The sequence below is a fragment of the Benincasa hispida genome, chromosome 2, assembly GCF_027475165.1.
Source record: "Benincasa hispida cultivar pf3 chromosome 2, pf3_genome.v1.1, whole genome shotgun sequence".
Taxonomy (NCBI): Eukaryota; Viridiplantae; Streptophyta; class Magnoliopsida; order Cucurbitales; family Cucurbitaceae; genus Benincasa; species Benincasa hispida.
This window is the reverse complement of record NC_143479.1, coordinates 29,217,719-29,241,369: the sequence shown is the minus strand read 5'-3', so window position 1 is coordinate 29,241,369 and position 23,651 is coordinate 29,217,719. Positions and strand designations below refer to the sequence as shown.

At 34.6% G+C, this 23,651-nt stretch overlaps 1 long non-coding RNA gene across 1 annotated transcript; it reads left to right on the top strand.

Annotated features, from left to right (window-relative positions):
* The first annotated feature begins 18,593 nt into the window (after positions 1-18,593).
* Positions 18,594-20,232, top strand: LOC150037793 (uncharacterized). The gene is made up of 2 exons (XR_016527711.1): positions 18,594-18,778; positions 19,668-20,232. It is a non-coding gene; the product is annotated as an uncharacterized LOC150037793 (long non-coding RNA).
* Positions 20,233-23,651: the final 3,419 nt, after the last annotated feature.

Below are 23,651 nucleotides of genomic sequence, written 5' to 3'. Positions count from 1 at the left end.
GAAGATCTCCACTTCAACACAGCTCTCCATCCCCTGAAGTTACCATGTTTTCCCTTGCCGTTCCTATCATTTTCTACTGGTCGTTTGGATAGATTTTCAACCTCTCAAGTTAGTAGCCTTAAGAATGAAGGTTCCTATAAGGTGTAGTAGCTCTAGGTCCCTTATCTCATGAAAACATGTGGTGAAGCACGATTCTACCTTGAAAAAGGAGAATCTTCCTAGGAAAAGACTAAAGTTTAAGGGTTTGCCCAAAGATGCCACCTCGATATTGCAGTTTCTTTCCAACATTTTTATTTCATTCGTTCATTATAGTCATTTAATTTTCTCTCGAACGTTATCTTGTAGTTATGGTTTATGATTCAACAAAGATGTTTATTCTATCATCTACCATGAACTAAACTCTCCTAGGGGTTCAACAATGTGAATGCCCTAGGGTTATTATGGCTTAAGCAATGCTGTGCTCGCATCAACTTTAATTGTGCATTCCCTTTGTTGAAATTAATGCTAGAATTGGTAGATTGAACTGACCACTTAATTTAACAATCTAGTGGAACTTTAGTACTGAGAAGGCTAGAGTGTAAATGAATCTCACAATGGGATATGAGACTAAGAGCCTAGGAATAGGAAGGTCATGTCACCTTAGGAATAAAGAACATGATAGGGTAAAGAAACTAGGCTTTAATTACTCTAGGATTCAACTACTCATGGGGACATTCGGTAGTAGCTACTAGAACTCCTAAAGGAACCGGACATCAGACCAAATAGGGGTAGATTTCTGCCCATGCACACTTCACTATTTTAGTGTGATGTGTCTGCATCATTTGTAGTGTAGAACCCTAAGAGCTAAAATATTGTTTGTCCCTGTTCAATACTGTCATTTAGCCTCTTTTAAGATTCCTTCATTAATTCCAATTCAATCTATCACTTGGTTATCTCGTTCACATTGATTCACAACTATCATTAATTTTAAAAGTAAACTAGTCCTATGGAATTCGACACTTGGAATACTCCAAGTTTATCACTTCATTGACAATGTACGCTTGCACTTATACCATATTTTTTCTCATTTTATCATTTATACACATTTGGTCTATCAATAGCAAACTAGAAGGTTCACAAACATGAGATGTACACAACCCGATAGGAGTGCTAACAATCACTATCAGTCTAACATGCAACATACAACATCTAAATTTCACATCAAGCCATAAACATGTTATCATATTCTTAGTAACATAACTCATGGGTTTCTAGAACACCCTCAACAGTCTATCCATTAGCATATCATAGCAGATCATTCCCTCACAATACTATCATGTGTTCATGTGTATACACAATCTTAACATCAACTTGATTATGGCACTTGATTCGTGGGGGATCAGTAGTAAACTACTTACCTCGATATTAAGCCCATCCAATTAGCAGTTCAACCTTTGTAAAATCTTGAATTTTGAATCAAGCCTAAACATAATCCAAATTTAACATTAATATTAAGAGCCTAGTTCCAATTACCAAATTATCCAAATATTCCAAATAATATTACTCGAATGTGATTCGACTCGAATTCACCTTCAATCCTCTAATTTAAGCCGAAATATTTATCCAAGCCAAAACCAAAATCCTTTCTATCTTAAATAATAAAAAAGCCTTGAATCAACCCCTTAAATACGACTTGGAATTAACTTTAGACAATTAAGACTTAAATCAAATATACAATGCATTCTTAACGTCTTTGAATAAATTTACCCAAATTTCGCTTGATAAAAATGAACTTAGAAAAAAATAAATAAAAAATAACTTAGAAACTTAGAGTACAAATTCCAATCTACACATAACCAGGTTCCAAACCCAAATCCAAGTTCTATAAACACAAGTATTCACGTCAAATCAAATAGGTATTCAAAAATTATCAAGAACGAAAAAAAAACTTACCAACAATTCATTCACAATCCAATGAGTGTTCAAGATACCTCCAAAAATCCTTCAAATACCAAAAAAACTCCTCCAATCTCATAACTCCGGCAATAATAGCAACTTCCGGCGGTGTATGGTGATAGCGTGCAACAGGGTAGATCTAAACACCAGTGCATGGTGGTGCTCGATCGGAACTGACAATGGCGTGGACAGAGAGAGATTGACTTGAAGCACGAGCGAGGCATTCACCGACACACAGACGTAGATGACGACGACAGAATGAGAGGCGCACGATGGTGCGATTGAAATTGTCACAAACATCAAAGCGAAGAGATTCTTGATATTGGAAAATGAGCAAAGATTTGAAGAACGCAAAGACAATATAATGAAAAGGAAAGAGGGATTGAGAGGAAAATTGAGAACACATTTAATTTGGAAGCACTTTAAGCAACAGTTTGTCAAAGTGTTTAAGGAAATTGCAATGCTTTACGGCCCCCCTCTCCAACTTGGCAGACGGTTGCTAGTGTGAGAGACCGACGACGGTGGCTAGCGAGAGAGGTAGACGACACTGGTGAAGAACCCACGAAGAAGAAGATAAATAGGTTTGAGTTGCACGCCTTTTTTCTTAAACCTCCATTAACCCACAAAATTAGATCAATTCAATCCAAATTTTAAATCCCCAAATTAAACACAAAGTCAAAAATAGTTTATCCACTTTTCCATAATTTAAATTTATAACTTCCAAATCTCTTAGTCCACACATGAACATCTACCAATTAACTTCATATCTCTCTTGTGAACTTAATTTAAATAATTATCTTCTCAAATTTTTTACTCCAAAACTAGAATTAAAGAAACATAGAATCTAACCTATTTAAAATAATTAATTTAAATTTACTTGAAATTCGGGACATTACATTCTTCCCTCATCAAAGAACTTTCATCTTTGAAAATTCTAATCCTAAAAAAGTCCTCGGTATCTTGTCCTGATTTCATCCTCTCGTTTTCATGTTGCCTCCATGAACTATCTATGTACCATAGAACTTTCACTAGTGTTATCTCCAAATTGTGCAAAATTTTCAATTTCCTTGCAAAAATTTGCTTAGGCTCCTCCTCATAACTGAAGGATCTCAAAATGAGAATTCCATGAGCGGGCTTAGATCGCTCCGATTTTCATAGTGACCGGAATATAAACGATATACATTCTAAAATAACAGTTATGCATAATAAAACTCAACAACAGTATGCTCAGTATACAATAATGCATAGAGAGGGGTTCATTACCAGAGGAAGACGATCTTCGAATATATGAAACCCACGGCAGTGGAAGAACTCCAACGATCTACCAGCACCCTGGCGAGTCTCTCGTCTGATACTGCACGATCCGAACGTACACGAACAAGGAGTCAAGGACAACACCACCAATAGGGAGACCCAGGTATCCTCGACGTAAAAAACCCATAGAGTGGGCTCTAGTGAGTTTGGTAGAAGACAAAGGAGAAGAAATCATGTAGACGACAAGCGTGCACGAGAAGAACTTCGCTATTGTACAGCGGGGACGCTTATCGTATACTAAAACTACACGATCGTTTAGGAAAAATTGGACGATCGTTTAGGAAACTGATGTACGATCGTTTAAGGAACGCGTGAATTAGACAATCATTTAGACGACTGAGAATCTATCATATAGGCTCTCGACGATCAGTCTTTCACGATTTCTTTTTGGGCGCGGGCTTTCTTTTGCACGATTGAATTCTTTCACAAATTGAAAAACGATTTTCAACTTGTATCCCGCCGGTTACCTTAACCTTCGCTGCCCACGTTCCCACTTACTAAACGTGAAAATTGTTAATTATTAAATAATTAATCAATTAATTTATTTAATAAATATAATCATATTATATTTATATTCTATAGTTTGATATCATATATCTACTATAGTATTTTTCCTATATTTGATATAAATCATATTTATATCTAATTTCCTCCAAAATAATGTATCTCATACATTTAGCCAATCATATCATATATAATTAGCCATTCCAATTATACCATACATAATTGTACTTCCTCTTGTCAATTTGAACATTTCAAATTAACCCAAACACTGGTTCTCGACTTTATCAAGCTACCTAAGTGACCTAATGGACCTGTGGCTCGAAGCTCTAACGGTACGTGAATCGCTGATTAAACTCTTTAGCCAAGAGATTCACCATCCGTTAACTATTAGTGATTCCATTAAAGACCAGCAGCTGAACTCTTCTTACCACAAATATATTTTTGTGTCCATTGGATATAACCAATCATGAGTACGATGACCCTTCACAGATGCTCGTAAGTACAGGTGGGCCAATTTACCATTTTGCCCCTGTAGTTACATCTCACTCCTTAAGTACCACTAATTCCTCTAATGAATAATACAATATAGTCCAACTATGTGTGAACACCTCTCGGGCCAAGAGAAGATATGTGGCGCCACATCGTTCAAGCCTCGGAATCAGCCCTTAAGGTAGCCATCTATCTACGTACCCCTACCTCGGGGAAGGAGTGAATTCCTTCTTGTGTAGTTGAGTTTCCAGTTCCCAAATCAGACGTATCCCCAAAATGGTAGGTTTGAATCGGCGACTTGGCCACTTGCACTCATACAAATCAAAGAACCGCCCTCAATGGCAGGAGTTCCCAACTCACTCAGGATTGAGGTCATGTTGCCTATGACCATCCTAGTGAAGTGAAGTCTCTGTCATGAATGGTGTTATATAACGAGACATTAACACTTCGTGGTCAGGTCTTATACAAACTCTTTGTATAGGACGCCCCCGCTCGCATGTCTCCAACACGAATGATCAGGATCAGATTATCTGTGGCAACTTGTGACTATTCTACAAAGCGGTCGTGTCCGTAGCATTATCAAGATAAAGTTTCCCTCCTATATCCATAAACTACAGACCATTTTGCTTATCACTCAAGACATGATTCACTTGTATGTCATTGCATACATGCTTGAGTCACATACAGATAACCAGGGATTTGATGTTTATTAGTTTGTGGTAAAACAACTAAAACAAGTAAATGAGCAAAACAACAAGATGTGAAGTAAATATCATATATTAACAATCACAGGTGTTCGTATGTACTGTTTACAAACTACAAGATACGAGACTTTAGGGCATCAACCCCAATAGTAACAAGTTCTCATTCAAGTGTAAGGGCTCATAATCCATCACATGAGACTAATCTACCATAAGTTTTCTTGACATAAAGGCATTAAAAACATTTTATCTGGAAAAAACGATAGTTGCAAAGCTAAATATAAGCTATAGGGCCAACTCGCTTTAGCCTTTCAAACGGCTCAAAAATGAGAACTCAACTCTTTCTCCTTTCCAAGCCTCTGAACACCCTTCATAGATGCTCCCTTCAAGAACACTTTATCTCCTACCTCAAACTCCAAGTCTCTAACATCGGCATAATCTTTTGTATTATGTGCTGTTTGCATTTTTTTCCTAATCTTTTGTATTGCCTCATTCGTAATCTGCACTAAATCAAGTACTAGAACTTTCATTCACCAACCTCATTCTAATAAAGACCTGCAACTCTTTCCATAATGAACTTCAAATGGTGCAAGAGAAAGTAGCTTGATAACTGTCATTATATTCAAACTATGTAAATTGTATGTGATAATTTTAAAACTCTGCAAAACTAACGAGCAAGCATGTAACATGTTCTCCAAATTTTGGTTCAAACGCTCGGTTTGGCCATTAATATCTAGGTAAAAGATACACTAAACTCTAGCCACAAGTGCATAATGTTTCCTTATGAAGTGTGATAACTTCTTCCATATAAACCTATAAAACTTAAGATGCTGGAAATCAACATTATTTTAACACATTCGCTCTAAAAACTGTTATGAGCCTCATAAGTCTTATTTACTAAAAACATGTTTTCGAAATGGACATATTGGCAAGAAATCTGCATACGTGGCAAAACAACTGGTCATACTATACACGGTATAATTTTAAGATACTTAGCAAAGAAAATCTGGTTAACTGGAAATTGCTTTTAAGTGCCAATTGTGATGTCTTTCTTAATTGCTACCTTTTTTATAAACAACTTGTACAATTAAATCTCATACTCATTACAACTATCAAGGGATATAAAACATAATCTATCCAATCAAGACATTACTTTTTAGTCTTGCATATCACTATTTAGACACTGCTATGAACGAGTTGGGAAATCTCTTTCATAATGAGGTTCCCGAAGTACTTGGAAGAGCAGTAGTCAATCTAAAAGACATCACCATAACCTCATATTAATTGTATCTAATTCCTGAAGAGAGTTTCTAAGATAGAAACCTTCCTCAATCATAAATCTATCTCGAGAATATCCATCTCCATGAAGTCGATCAAGTTGTTGTCCATGCTAGAAGAAACATATTATATGTGTCGCTCCAAGTCCAGAATACATAATTCGAATTTGAAAACTAATAGCCTAACATTCCCCTGCAACCTGGCTATATTACCATACTCAACTCTTAAAATGTGATGCATAAATGCATGCATTATATGCCCTTTCTTGACAAACAAGAATGGAGTGCTCCAATGTTTAACGTCGGGCACATCAAGAACTTTGCTGAATAGTTCATATTTCCGTGACTTGAGTTACTTCATCCCATCCATAACAACTTCTTGCCATCAACCCAACTTTATCATCAAGTTTTTCCCATGAGTCGTTGGTGATTTTGAAGATCTAACTTACTTGCTTTAATACCTATACAACTTTATGTCTACCTCGAACTGGATTATTATTATTTTCATTCAAATTGATGGTTCATTGATTTCTGGTTATAACTTGTGCCCAAAGTCACGATCTTTTAATCTTTGCAAACACCTTCAGTATTTACCTTTTCGCTAATAAGGCCTCAACCTTCCCCTTCAGTAGTTTTTGGTATCTATGGCTTATCAAACTTCATCACATAAAATATTATTTTTGCCAACTCCCCTATAATATGAAGGAGCTTATCAAACACTCCAATGTTTGATTGTCTTGCATAATCTTTTATTTTGAGAAGATTCTCATACTGACAATAAGTTCAGCGACCAAAAACCTGAAAAAGCTACTATTTCTACCAACACATACTAAAGTTCCGTATGATCCAATTAGTAACAACATTACTTACATCTTAGAGGCTTGTAAACACACAAACCTTATCTTAGAACACCAAACCAAACCTATGTCCTTAATCTCAAAACATTACTTTCCTTTATCTTCTCAGAATAAAAAAAAAAAACTTTCTTAAATACTTTTACTTCCCCACATAGTTAAGGCCAATAAGTTCAAGGTAGATTTTTCATTTACAAGTGAAACATAATCTCTATACCAACCACCAAGACATGTGACTATTTAAAACCCCTTCAAAATCTATAATTTAATTCCAAACATAAATTTAGTAGGGTAATCTCCAATATTTAACATTGCTTTGAACCCCAAATGTTTATCCTTCCTCTTGGTATAGTAAATAAATTTGAGTTTTGTTATCACTCACAGAACATAAACAAAATTTAAGTACATTGAAAGTAATATTCCACTCCAACAACTTTTTTCCCCATTTTATGTCAACTATAGTTTTAACTATCTTGGCTTTCCTTGATATCAACAACTAAACTGAGTAGTATAAAATGAGATCTTAATATTATCACTTGTACTCCATCTAGTTGCTTTTCTTTCTTTCAAGTACATTATATGAAGAACTTAAACAAAATACCTTATACAATCCACCAATCCTCAATACTTCAATAGTGATCAAAACCTACTAATCCTTACAAATTTTTTCTCAAAACATTTGACTCTAGCATCTAGTAACTTTTAATTTAACTATAGTCTCTTCTTCTTCTTTTTCTTATTTACCAAGAAATTTTTGAATTGCGTACTAAATTACATGGCTTGATGTGATAAAGTTTCCTTTAGTTCCACTAGTCTCATTCCTCAATGTAAAACATGACACAATTCCTTAGTAAAACCTCATTTGGACAACTTCTTTGATAGCATAAACATGTACAACCCTTTCTTTGTTCATCGTCATAAGACTACGTGGTTTCACAAAGCTTTAAAATCTTGAGCTAAACCATATAATCCTTTCTAACAATCTTACCATGAGATAAACTAGTACCTAGTGGTCGCACGTTTTTTCCTTTTCATAGTGCCATAGCTGAATAATTATTTCATACTAACTTCTTTCACATTGTTAAACTAGCAATACAAAATATTTGGTGTACTCGACTAAACAAATATTTTCATACAGACTTTTCATAAAAAATTTACGTACAAGACGTACCTGGCGATGATGAAGAATTCATTAATAGGCCATAGGGACATCTTGGACTTACAATGTCAGCCAGTATACAGTACCAAAAAACCTTGGGATCAGAATTCATTAAAAGACTATTGTTAGAAATGTCTTAGAACTCACAGTTCGTAAATTTTGTGTTAAACATTCTATTTATCAATAAAGTTGTTGATTTTTCATTCTATTATGAAAATTCAATAAACATATCCATGGCTATAGTATGAATACTTTAACCTTATGTGGTGACATAAATAGGATCAAGTTAATAGTAAATGGCCTAAATAGTCTATAAGTATATTGATGAAATGGATGAAATTGGGTATCTCATCCTGGTAACACTATTGGATGCGGCCCATTTTGTATAGGTAATACAGATGTCGTGATCTACAGATCATTTATGTAGAGACATGTGAGTGGAGGCATCCTATGCAATGAGTTTGCATATAGACTGGACCATGAAATAGTCACCTTTTCTTTATAACGATCGTTTATTGTTACAACTGACTATTTCATACTTAAGTAACCTAGGATAACTCGATCTTAATCCTGAGCTAGCTATGAAGTCTTATTTATTCAGGATTATCCTTTAATCTGTATAGGTGAGAGTAGTCCAATAGCACTGCTGAATAAGCCTTCCATTTTGAGGATAAGACCGAATGGATAGCTGGAGACATAGCCTTACAAGATGGAATTAACTCCTACCCATTTTTAGGTTAGCAGATAGGTTATTCTCTTAAGTGTTGATTCCAGGTCTTGAATAATCGAGAGCTGCCTTCTCATGATAGAGAAGGTCATGATTCATAAGTTGTATTATGAATCCAAACTTATTCATTAAAGGGTCAGTGGGTACTTAAGGAACAAGATGTATTTACAGGGGTAAAATGGTAATTTTAACCCAACTGTAATTACGAACGACCTGTGAAGGATAGACTTACTGATTATGGTTTATATGGACAGAAATATATCTACAGTGAGGAAAGTGCTACTATCGAGCTATAATGACGTGTCTTGATAGTAAACGAATAGTAATTAATTCGATTAAAGAGTTTTAACGAATTAATTACAGATCGTTGGAGCTCATGACCTGTAGGTCCATTAGGTCCCTTTACTAGCTCATTAAATTGGAACAATAAATTAAGTATTGATGTATGAAATTAGGGTTATAAATTTGAAATATTCAAATTCAAAGAGGTTTTCGATTGATTGTATATGATACAATTATAAACGTTTAATTTAATGAAATTAAACGAAATTGACAAATCAATTAATATTTAAATTATGATTTAAATATAAAATTGATTTATTGGTGATATTGATATTTTATTAATTTAATATTTGATATTAAATTAAATATTATTTTAATTAAAAAGTTTAATAAAAAATAAATTAAAATTATTTTATTTAAATTAATTATTTTGAATTCATTTTATAAAATTAAGTTAAATAAAATAATTTTTGAAAATATTTTAGGCTAATGGGTTTTTCATTTTTGGGAAAAACCCACTAATATGTTTGGTGGAATATCATCAAATTTCAATTGCATCGTGGTGATGATCTTCAAGCTGGAGTGTCCCACCATGCAATCCTGTACATTTGCATGAATTCTACTTATATAAAGAAGTTCCATGCATGAAGAAAGCCAGAGAATTTTGTATTATACTTACCCCCTCACTGGTTCTTCATCAATTCAACTTGATTTAAGTGTTTCCACCACACGTTCCAGCTTAAGCACAACAGATAAGATCTCGGTGGTAGTTCTCTTGAAGTTTCAAGCTCTATCTTGGTGAGCTAAATTTGTGAAGGATATCTTCAAAGGTAATATGTGTTTCAAACTCTCTTCTGAATAGCTTATGAACAACATACTTAAAACTCAAATTAAATGTAGTTTAAATGCTTATTGATTCTGAAGTCTTCTGTTGCATGATATTTCAATCCTTCAACTATAACGACTCAACTTTCTGCACACACTGAAAAGACGTTACTACATGCATGCACAAATAAAAGAAAAATTCTTTGCAAACTTAAGTAAAAGAAATAACCCTTTTTATTTAACGAAGCGCCCAAAGAATAAAATCTTGTTTGAGGTACCCCTAACTTCAATTTAAAATAAATTAAATAAATAACTAAATAAAACAGTCAAATAATTTTAAATTCCTGTCTCCTAAACCAAAACATAGAAATTTGAGAAAAATATATGCAAAAGCGATGTAAAGTGTAACATCCCAAGCGTTTGTAAATTAAATTCATTTTTGTAATAATTGGGGGCACTTTCGTAATTTTAGAATTTCGTTCATTTAAAGGAAAATTTGGGTTTTATGCTGAATTAATTTGATTTTTAAGTCAATGTCAAATCTTAATTTATATTGGGGAAATTGATTTGATTTTGGTTTTGGAATTTGAAGAGAAGGAAAGAGTTTTTACATCAAATTAAGCATGTGGGGTATAAGAGGGTTTCATTACATACCTTTGAAGATATTCTTCTTCAACGAAATATAGCTGCAATTCTCTCTAATTCAGGCCGTGGACTACCACTTGAGCTTCTCTATTATTCTCTAAGAGCCATAGATTGAGTTGTGGGACTCAAAACAAGCTTGAACTTAGGGAATTGAAGGAGAGGTTTTCTGATTTTTTAGCTTGTTGAAGAACAACTTCTTCAACCTTCAAAAACTCAGCAATTCAGCAATTGCATAAGCTTTTCTACACAATCAAAAGTGGTTTTATTATATGACTCTCATGTAAACTGATCACTTGAAGTGATTCCAACTACTCCTTGAATTTGGTGGTGAAATTATGTGTAAGAAGGTGGCTAACTTCTTGCTTGAAATTGGGAAAATCCCACATTGGGTTTTTTCTCAATTTTCAATTTCCCTTTTGATTTTGAAATTGATTTTCAAAATCAAACTTTTTTAAATTTTAATTCTTTAATTAAAATTGAAATTTTATTAATTTTACAAAAATTAATTCAATAATAAATTTTTCTAATAAAATTAATAATTAATAATTAATTAAACAATTTAATTAATTCTATTAATTCAATATTTAAATCATATTTATATATTAATCCCTATTCATGAAATTAATATTTAAATCATATTTATATATTAATCGATTATCCAATTACGTTTAATTCCAAAATTAAACGTGTAATTATATCATATATAATTACTAATTCCCTTAATTCAAATTTGAACGTTTCAAATCAAATTATCATGCTATTCTAAGGCTAATCCGTTTGTGAGCTAGTAAGGGGACCTAATGGACCTACAGATCATGGGCTCCAACAGTTAAGAGATAGAATAAGAAGTAAGAAGAGGAAGAGTCGACACTATATGGATATTAATGTCAATTTCTATTTTCTTACACTCTGTATATTTCTGTATGTTTTACATTGTATAGAGGGGCTCACTTTATATACAATGAGTGAATAAATAAGAATAAAAGAATCTTCGCAGAAAAATATTGGTAGGCCGTTGCAACAAATTTGATATTTAGGGGAAGAAGAACTACGGTGGCAGGAGGATCCAAGTCAGCAATGCTGTGGCGCCTCGTCAGCTGCTGACTGTGTTTGATGCTTTTCCTCAACATCCCCCCTCAAGCGAGATGGTAAAGTGTTTAACCCAAGCTTGCTTTGCAAGTACGTGAATCGATCGTGAGGGAGAGCTTTCGTTAGACAGTCGGCAAGCTGTTTGTCGGAGGGAACATATCTTACTTCTAAGCATTCTCAAAGGACCTGATCCCTAACAAAGTGCACATCAATTTCGATGTGCTTGGTTTGAGAGTAGAAGACAAGATTGGCGGCCAGGGCATGGGCACCCATGTTGTCACACCATAATATAGGTACACCACATGCGGAAAAACAAATTCCAGAGAGTAAATTGCATACCCATGTGATTTCCACGGTAGCGTGAGCAAAGGCTCGGTATTCGAATTCAGTGCTCATTTGGGCTACAACCATTTGCTTTTTGGATGATTAGGAGATGAGGGTTGAGCCAAGATAGAGGCAGTAGGTAGCTGTGGTTTTCTGATCATCAAGATTAGAGGCCCAGTCAGCGTCTGAGAAAGCAGTGATGGTGAGACTTTGATCCGGTTGTATAAGAAGACCATGATGTAAAGTGTCTGTGAGATATCGAAGTACTTGTTTTACTGCTGACCAGTGGATGTTCGTAGGGGCTTTGAGGAATTGGCTAAGCTTGTTAACGATAAATGCAATGTCAGTTCTGGTGTTTGTAAGGTATTGAAGAGCACCGACCATGCTTCTGTAGGGAAAAGGATCGAGTAAGAGGGTGCCACTGTTTATTGAGAGGAAAGACCCAGGGGAAATTGGGGTCGGGCACGATTTTATATTTTGTAGGTTGAATTTGGATAGGATGTCAGCAATGTATTGAGATTGATTGAGGTGAAGACAGTATTGGATCATATATACTGTTTCTTTCAATGAGCAATTTAGGAAGGCAGTGTTGAAGTCAATCTATCGGAGCGCCCAATTGTTTGATACTGCCAAAAAAAGAAATATACAAATTGTGGAGGCCTTACAACCAGACTAAGGTGTCGAAGAAGTCAAGACCGGGGTGTTGATGGAAGCCTTTAGCAACAAGGCGGGCTTTGTGTCGTTGAACAGACCAATCTACATTTAGTTTGAGTCGAAAAACCCACTTGCAACCAATAACATTTTTATGAGGGGTTGATGGAAACAGAGTTCACGTTTTGGTCTGATGCAGAGCTTCAAGTTCGGCCACCATGGCTGAGCACCACTAAGGAACAACTGGGGCACGAGTGACAGCCGTGGTTTCAAGTAGGGAGGGGTCTGTGGATATAGAGGTAGTCCAAACTTTAGGTCAAAAAATGGCAGACTTGCCCCGAGTGATCATGGGATGATCATTTATGACTGGCCGAGAAGTTGATTGTGTGGCAGGCGGGGTTGAAAGAGATGGTGAAGTAGATTGTGGAGATTGTAGATTTTGACTTATTGACGGGGGTATATCGGGAGATAGGGGAAGTGAAGAGAGAGACAGTGGGGATAGAGAGTGTGAGATTTTGAGAGATAAGCTTGGAGAAGATAAGAGCGACTAAGAAGAAATTGGGTTTAGGTCAGTTATTGGTTGGATAAGTGGAATTTGGGCCGGGTGAGGTGGGTTAGGTGTGATTTGGGCTACGATCTGTGAAGGTGTTGGGCCTATGGAAATTGAGTTGGATGGGTAGGGTGGTGAGGGCTGAGAAAACCAACCGGTGATTGGTTAGGTCAGTGAAGTGGGTATTTGGGTCGGAGAAGATCCAAAGCCCGACCAAAATGGGAAGTCATCTTCGTTGAAGCTGACATGTCGTGAGACGATCACCTTGCTATCATCAGTGAGACAACAAAAACCCTTGTAAATTGGTGAAGGTCCAAGGTAGACACATTGCCGACTGTGGTAGCCGTTCTTATGGTTATGATATGGCCGTAGATTAAGGTAAAATGCACAACAAAAGACTTGTACGAATGATAAATCCAGTGTTGTGTGAAGAAGAAACTCCATAGGTCTTTTGTCCTGATGAATAGGGGAAGGAAAAGAGTTAATAAGAATAGTTGTTGTTTGAAAGGCATACCACCAGAGGGGTAAAGGCATGGAGGCCTGAGCACGACCATTTTGAGCCGATGTATATGGGCATGATACTCTGTTTTGAATACCCAAATGGTCACAAATGTGTGCCACGGTTTTAAATTCGCCACCACCATCCATATGCAAGATCTGGATAGTTTTGTCAAATTGAGTTTGGACAAATGACTTGAAATTCTGAAAAGTAGAGGCAATGTCTCTCTTTTGTTTCAAAGGGTTATAAACTGAGCATAATAGCGAAAGCCATCAGCCGATGGCACTGAAGCAGGTCCCCAAAAATCAATATGAACAAGATCAAATGAGGATTGTGCATGTGAGGGGGAAAGAGAAAAGGGGATGTTATGCATTTTCCCAAATTTTCAAGTTTCACAAAAGAACCGTATTTTCATTATCAGAGATTTTTAAATTACATCCACTAATTAACTTGGCCAAAATTTTAGAGGATGGATGTCCAAGACGCCTGTGTAGGAGAGACTTGGATATTGAGGTACTCGCAGTGAAGATAGACAGTGAAGAAGAAGAAGCCGGAGCAGCCGAGTTAGCACTTGGGATCGCCTTGATGCTAGATACATTATTTATCAACGATCTAATGCAATCCATTTGGTAAAGACCATCCTTAAGCTTGCCTCTTAGAAGTTTCTCCCCCGAGTCCTTATCTTTAACCTTAAAAAAATCAGCGTGAAATTCAACAAATACGTTATTATCCTTGGCTAGCTTAGAGACACTAACAAAGTTCTTAGCAATGTCAAGAACATAAAGTATATTTAGTAGGGAGAGAAAACCAGATTTAGAATGTATGGTTGAAGATCCATGTTGAGAAATTTATAGTGGAGTCTCATTTCCAACAATTACTTTATCTGTATCTGTGTAGTTCACGACAGATGTTAAGAAGTTGGAGTTGCTGGTCACATAGGTGGAAGCCTCGCTATCAGCATACCAGTTGGGATCTGCTACGATTTCAGGTGAAGCAATGCTTGAGTGAGTGACCAACGCTGAAGTGTTTTGATCTTGAGATCAGCTAAAGGGCATTTGGGTGGATTCAGCTCGATTGTGAGTTTGGTGGGGATTATTGAAGTCTTTGTTGTAGCAGAAGAAACAAATATCAACAGTGTAGCCTAGCTTGCAACAGGTTTGGCATGTTGGTCGATTTGTTGAGGCATTAGTCCAACGATCCCTTCCCCTGTTTCTACCTCTGCCTTCTCTAAAGTTTGAGGTCTGAGAGTGTTCATGTCAGTTGCGATACTGATTTAGGCTTGGTTGGGTATTCCCTTGCACTACATTCACCAAGACTGGGTTGGGAGAAAAGAGACATTGGATATTCCAGACACTCAAATCTTGACCGCCAGCTAATATTGAAAACGTTTTTCATAAGAAGGGAGATCAGATTGCAGATATGACCAAAGTACTGTGCCTTTTCTTTGAATGGCTATAACCACTGGGTTGTATTCTTCATCTAGATTGGATAGTAGCTGAAAAACAAGATCAAAAGGGGACACAGAGGATCGAGCAAGGGCAAGTCCGTCAAAATATTTCTTCATTAAGGTTAAATACTCACTCATTTTAAGGGCTCCTTTGCATGTTTGTTTGAAAACCCATCATTTGGGTTACTACTTCTTGGGTCATTGAGTTGTAGAGCCAGCCTAATAGGATCTAGTCCACTGCTATCCACGCATCATAGGCTGGATTTAGTTGGTGTTCTATTTCAGGTGTAGAAGTTGTGCCTGGTTCTGAGCTTGAGATCTCACTAGAGCTTTCATTGACTTTCTTTGTGATAAATCGACTGGGATAGGGGTTTTCTCCGGTTAGATACTCTTCTAGCCTGTAGCTCATGAGTATGGGCCAGGCAAGATTTTACCATAGAAGGAAATTTAATTTGTCCATTTTGATGGACGTTACATGGTTTAGAAATTGATTCAACGGAGGGCCTGTGACGTTGTCGGTGTTGATGACAGTGACGGGAAGACTGGTTGATGACAGAGATGACTCAGTATTCATCATGGTAGGCTCCGATACCAAGTTAAGAGACAGAATAAGAAGAAAGATGAGGAAGAGTCGATAGCCTCTGATATTAATATCAATTTCTATTTTCTTACTCTCTGTATATTTCTGTATGTTTTACATTGTATGGAGGGGTCACTTTATATACACTGAGTGAGTGAATAAGGACAAAAGAATAAAAGAATCTTGGCAGAAAAATAGTAGTAGGCCGTTGCAACAAATTTGATATTTATGGGAAGAAGAACCACAGTGGCAGGAGGATCCAGGTCAGCAATGTTATGGCACCTTGTCAACTGCTGACTGTGTTTGATGTTTGTCCTTAACACCAACGATCTGAGATTAATTGACTAAACTCTTTACACTGAATTTACCCCCATTCATTAACAGTCGGATCACTCGACTAAAGCTTAGTAGTTTCACTCCCCTCACTATAGATATATTGTGTCCACTCGATATAACTATAATTAGTAAGTTAACCCTTCATAGGTTGTTCATAATAACGACTGGGTCAAATAACTGTTTTTTCCCGAGATTACCTCTTATTCCTTAAGTTTCATTGATCCTCTAATGAACAATTTATTTGTAATCCAATCAACAAACAAAATCTCTCTTAGACCAATGAGAGGGTGAGCCCCTTATTCAAGACTCGGAGTTAACACTTAAGGGAATAACCCCTCCACTATCCTTAAAAGCAAGTAGGAGTGAATTCCGTCTTGTACCCTATGTCCCCAGCTATCTACCCGGTCTTACCCCTAAAATGGAAGACTTATTGAGTTGGCGCTGTTGAGCCAACCTTCACCTATACAAATCTAAGAATAATCCCAAATAAACAGGAGTTCATAGTTAGCTCAGGATAAAGATTAAGTTACCTAGGTCAACGTTATGAAATAGTCAGTCTTAAACAATAAAAAATATTATAAAGTAAAAGTGACTTATTTCTTGGTCTGATCTTAGCAAACTCATTGCATAGGACGTCTCCACTCCTCATGTCACCACATGAACAAATCAGGATTACTTCGTTTGTAGCACTTTACAACTCCTTGTAACAACTATAGAGTGGGCCAGTTTCAATAGTGTTACCAGAATAAGACACACAACCATATTCGTATACTATAGATCATTTTGACTATTTACTCGAACCTGATCCACTCTTATGTCTTCACATAAAGTTCAAGTACTCATATAATAGTCATGGATATTTTAGTTTATTGGATTTATTTCTAAAACGAAATAAGCAATTCATATATTCAATAACAACTTTATCGTTTTACAAAATGAGTTTATTGTTTACAAACCACAAGTTTTAGGACATAAAACCCAACACTATAGTAGATTGATAAGGTTTGATACCTTATTCTAGTGACATTACGAATACGACTCACTTTGTAGATGTTACAATTGTTGTAAAGTACTATAAATGATCTGATCCCAATCATTCATATTGAGATATGTAAACGGGTGTATTCTATACAAAAGAGTTTATATAAGACCTGACCACGAAATGACTAGTCTCATTATATAATGTATTCATAATAGAGACTTACATTTCACTAGGATGATCATAGGTGACATGACCTGAATCCTGAGTGAGTTGTGAACTCCTGTCAATGAAGATGGTCTTTTGATTTGTATGAGAAAGAGTGGCTAAATCGTCGGCTCAATAAGCCTACTATTTTGGGAATTAGTTTGATTGGGGAACTGGGAACATAACTACACATGAAGGAATTTGCTCTTTCCCTAACATCGAGGTAAGTAGATCAATTGCTTCCTTAAGGGCTGATTCCAAGGCTTGAACAATGTGGCCTCACACCCTTTCCTAGCCCGAGAAAGGTTTAGTCATAGTTGGAGGATGATTTATTGTTCATTAGATGGATCAATGGTACTTAAGAAGTTAGATGTAACTACAGGGGAAAAATGGTAATTTTGGCTTAGTTATACTTACGAGGAATTTGTGAAGGGTCATCGCACTATTGACTGGTTATGTTTAATGGACATAGAAATATATCTGTAGTGCGAAGGGTGCAGCTGTCGATCTTTAGTGGAGTGTTCGACAGTTACTGGAAGTTGAATAAACTAATCAAATCAGTTTAATTAATTATTCAAGTACCATTGGAGCTTCAATCTACAGGTCCATGAGATTCCATCTGTAGCTCAACATGGATTTAATGAGAATTAATCTTGGATTAATTTGAATTGTTCAAATTAAATGAAAAATTAATTATATGTGATATAATTGATTTTATTTAATTATCATGATATAATTACTATAATGTATATGATACATTATTATATAAATTTTATTTGAGAGGAAATAAATATTTGAATATGATTCAAATATTAGTTACATGAATTGGATTCATGTAATTGAATTTAATATAAATGGGATTTATACTTAATATCATTGTCGAGAGAATTAAAACTATAAGTTATATTGTATGTGATACAATATTAAACCATAGGCTATATGTTATATATGATATAACAAATATATATATATATATATATATATATTAAAATTAAAATTAAAATTAATCTATTTTAATTTTGAATTTTGTTCGGGGAGGAAAATAACTTCATTCCCCTATTCTATCTCAACTCTCACATAGTGTGAGTGGGTGGTTGGGATTGACTTCTTCTCTTTCTTCGTTTGACAGAGAACGGATGAGAAATAGTGTTCATTGGGTGAGAGTCAATCAGAGTGATTGCTTTGTTAAAAAAGAAAAAAAAAAAAAACTCGGAATCCCAACATTTCTTCCTCTCAATTCTCAATCCTTTCCCTCTCCAAAATTCCAAAAGCCTACAACTCTTTGGATTCTCATCTTAGAGAATACAGAGGAAACACTTTTGGTGGTGACCATTTGGATTGTTCGTGGTTTGATCGTGATTGTTTTAAAGGAGGAAAACCATGAAGAAGATCGGATCTTCAAAGGTAAGATTTCTTAAATCTTTATTTCTCTCTACCTTTCTGTTTTTTACATCCTGTAAATTCTTTTTTTTTTTTTTTACATAATTTATTTCTGTAAATTCTGGTTTGTAAAAATTAAAAATTGGGACGATCCTCTTCCACTTTGCTCATTTCCTTCACAAAGTATATTTAAAAATAATCATGAATCCACCAGAAAAACCAACAACTTGCCATGAAATTAGTTGTATTTGAGATTCATATATTGGTTATACCATTGCAAACATCTAATATAATATTCTAAGGTATAATTAAAAATAACAATGAATCCGTCCATAAAACCAACTGTTTGATACGTCAAATGGATTAAATTAAAAATAAAATTATATTAAATGTATTTTTTCTCTCCAATTGAAAATAGAAAAAAAAAATCTGAACTAATTAATATACATAACAAATGTATTTTCTTTCTCCAACATTAAGGATGCTTTGTAAATATAGAAAAAAAATATATTTTCTCTCTCCAACCGTTTTGAAAAGAGATGGAATCATTTGTTAAACAACCTTCAACAGCCAGCTGTAAAGACAACCCATTAAGGGTCTGCCAAGGGTTTTGCCGTGTTTGTCATATATTTGTTATAAGTTGGTTTTTATTCTCAAATTTTGTAGGAGTTTTCTTCCCTTCTCTTTGCCGATAGGTTTCCTCTCTTTGTATAACACACTGAAAAATGAATGAAAAATCACAGAAGGGTTTCTCCTTCTTTATGAAAATTCTTTCTTCTCAATTATTTCTATAACTGTTCATTGTATTAATGTGCAGGCCTAACGATCAAGTTTGATTCATTTGTTCTCCTTTTCTGTCGTCTCTATTCCAATTAATTTTTTTTCTTCGACCTTTGGGTATCTTTCTCAACAGAAATGACTTCACCAACGAACATGGAAGTTGAAACAAGCAATTAGCTGGCGAATGCTAGCAACAAAATTTCGACTGTAAGCTAAGTAATAATAATTTTCTGTTGTGGAAATGCCAAATTGAATTTTCCCTAGAAGAACATGGCTTAGAGGATTTTATTGTTGGTGAATCTGAACCCCCTTCAAAGGAGATCCAGGTTAGTGAAGGTCCCTTATCTATTAAGAAACCCAATTCTGCATTCACCAAATGGAGGCGACAAGATCGCTTGATTTCGTCGTGGTTGCTTCGGTCAATGACTGAAGGTATTCTTGAGTAAGTGTTACATTGCAACACTGTTACGGAAATTTGGAAATGCCTTTTGCAAATTTTTAATTCAAGAAATATGGCCTAAATAATGTGCATGAAAACTAAACTACAGACTTTGCAGAAGGAAAATTTATCTTTGAATGAATATTTTTCTCAAATTAAAAAATGAATGTGGAGTTAATGCCCTAAATCGAGTGTCTCTTGTTGTTTGTAAAGACAAATTATATATCTAATAAAATAAGAGGTACTTTATTAATGTTTAGACGACATTAACTCAATCCAATAAACTAAGATCTAAAGTTATTTTAAGTGATAATCTAAATGGTTTGTAGTAGATGGATAAGGCTGAATACCTTATTCTGATGACCTTACGAATACGACATGCTTTGTAGATGTTACAATTATTGTAAAATGCTACAAGTGATCTAATCCTGATCGTTCATGTGGAGACATACGAGCGGGGTATTCTATGCAAAAAGTTTGTATAAGACCAGATTGCAAAATGAGTAGTCTCTCTATATAACACCGTTGCTAGAATAGACTTACATTTCACTAGGATGACCGTAGGTGACTTGATCTTATTCTTGAGTGAGTTTTGAACTCCTGTCTATGAGGACAATCCTTTGATTTGTATGGGTGAGAGTGACCTTGTTAGCCGACTCAACAAGCCTACCATTTTGCGGACTTTTCCGAGTAGGGAGTTGGGAACACAACTACACAACATGGAATTCACTCATTTCCTGGAAAATAGATAGATTGCTCTCTTAATAGCTGATTCCGAGTCTTGGACATTGAGACCTCAACCTTTCACTGGCCTGAGAGGTGTTAGTTTATAGTTGGACTATAAACTGTATATTCATTAGAAGGATCGATGGTATTTAAGGAGTTAAATGTAACTATAGGGGTAAAACGATATTTTGATCCAACTATAATTATGAGCAATTTGTGAAGAGTCGACTCAAGACTGCCTCAGTCTTTAGTGTAGGGATCGGTAGTTAATGAAAATTGATTAATTTAATTAAGTTTAATTAATTAATCTTATATCATTGGAGTTTTTAATCTGTAGGTCCATAAATCTCTTTGTTAGCTCATTAAAGAATATAAAAGAGGAATGTTTTGAATCGTTCAAATCAATTGGATATTAATATTAATTTTAGACGTGATTTATAACTAAGAGAGAAAAATATTTGAATAAGACTCAAATATTAAAGAGATGTATATATATAAATATGTGATAATTATATGTTGATTAATTCTATATTAAATATGATTTAATATATCGTTTAATTGATTAACTAATGATTAATTTTTTAGAAGTGGAGATAAATAAACATGTGATGTTTATTTATTTATTTATTAATTACATATATTAAATTGGATTTAATATAGATGATTACTTAATTGATGAGATCAATGTAAAACCCAGTATTTATGGGTATTTTTTTTCTTCGGTAAATCGAGGCTGTAAGTCCTGTCTTTCGTGGCAAAAAGTTGTTGTGAAAAGAACTCAGGAAAGCAAAGGCAAAATATGAAAAAAAAAAAAAAAAAAAAAGGAAAAGAAACAACAGTTCGGTTTTCCAAGAACAACTTCTACAAATTTGTCGATAATTGGAGTTCTAACTGTTAGATCGGGCTAAAATTTGATCATTTAGGAACCTAGGGTCTCATTTTAAACGGTTGGATTGTCGTTTTGAATCTTGGTCTATTCGTCGTCGCCGCTAAATAGAATAGTTTTTTTTTTTTTTTTTGTCTTTTTCTATTTTCTCTTAGGATTTTCTAAAATCTAGAGTTTTAGATTTTATTTAATTTTCTAATAATGCCAATAGCTTGTCAACTTTGCTATTTTGTTAATTTAACTATGCATGAGATGTATGATTTAAATTATTTTTGCATGGTGCATAAAATATGATATTTAGATTCAAAATTCCACCTTAGGATAAACATGTTCATGCATCATGTCAAAATGTAAGTGTTATAATTTTGGGATGCATGATTAAATTAGCATGATCATGCATCTTAATATAACTGTTATATTATTTTAGATTTATGGTATAATAAGCATGTTCATGCATCATACTAGGTTATAATTGTTATATGTATGATGACATGATGGATATGTGCTTAATAATTGTGAGATATTACTATTATATTTTCTAATTAAAATATTTTTTTCATTGAGCATGACATTACTTAGATAAATATAAATGTTATATTTAATCAATATATTTAAATGCAATTATAGATTTTATTTTCATTATTTTATAATAGTTATAAGTATAATGAAATTAGAACTAAAATCTATAATAAAGGGTTGCATTCAAACATAGGTCTAATTTAATTTTAAATGGTTTAAAATTAATTCACTTAGATTTATGTTAAACACGTTACTAATAAATAGGTTAATCTTTTAATTCATTTTAATAGAATTAAAACGAATTAAAAGATTAACCTATTTATAATCTCGTTAAACAAGATTAAAATGAATTTCAATAAGCGATTAAATTTATAAAATAATTACTCATAAGAGACCTTTGTCTAAGGAAAATTTTGTCTAGGATAAGGTATTTAAGTTGACAGAAACGAAACATCTCTATCTGGGAACTGACCTGGAAGGCGAATTGAACAAATATTTTATAAGCATGCAATAAGTGATTGACTTTGTTAAAAATTTTAACAAATGAAGTCATAAATTGCTGAAATAATCGATATACGCATTATATTGAGCAAATTAACAAAGACTTAGTTAAAATTAATTAGCCGGTTCTTACTAAATTAATAAACCCATTTTTGTAACATACTAAGTGGGAGGAAAAAGATATATATGATGTGTCAAGTTTTTTGCATTCACGTTCACCCTAAAAGTTCACATGAGACTCATGCTTGGCCTCAAGGCGCATTGAGAGCGTCCCCCTTTCGATGGTGTTTGCATGAGTCAATATTAAGGTGAATGGAGAGAGTGTTTATAGTAAGTGAGAGAAGAATAAGTGTCAAGATGTCCTACGGCCTCCTTCATTGGTTTGCATCGTGAGACCTTCTTGCATAGCCTCGAGGTGCCATGGGAAGTGTCCCCCTTTGGATGGTTTGTGCATTAGGTCAATATCAGGAGCAAACTTCAGAAATAGTTTCTGGATAGGATCACTTTAGTTTTTTCCCCAATCAGTTTTTTTCTTTCAGTTGGCTCATTGGGACGAAACTCTTGTGTCTATAATGAAGGGCCACACTTACAAAAAAATCATTAAGTAAGTTAATGATTTCTTGACCAAATCAATGGTGACTAATCGTTATAGGAATAAGAGTTATTCTGGTGTAATGATGGTTGAAAAGTGTCTCAATTTAGGGAAGGGGTGACTGACCACCCTTTGATGTCTTTTGTTCTAAATCACTGGAGTATCATTGCATAATGAAACAATGTTGGGTTCATTATTAGGATTAAAATGAATTTTTGCATAAGTGTCCAAAATAAGTAATTTTTTTTGTATCAACAAAATTAACTAGCACTTCAATGAAACTTCTTAATGCTGAAATATTGATCGAATTCAATTACACAACTTGGAAAGAATCGATTAAAACTATGTTCGTGGTTAACGACCTTAACTTCGTCTCGACTGAGGAATGTCCTCTAGTTCCAACCCTTGGTGTAACACGAAATGTTCGTGATGAAGGGATCAAAACCCAAGCGAA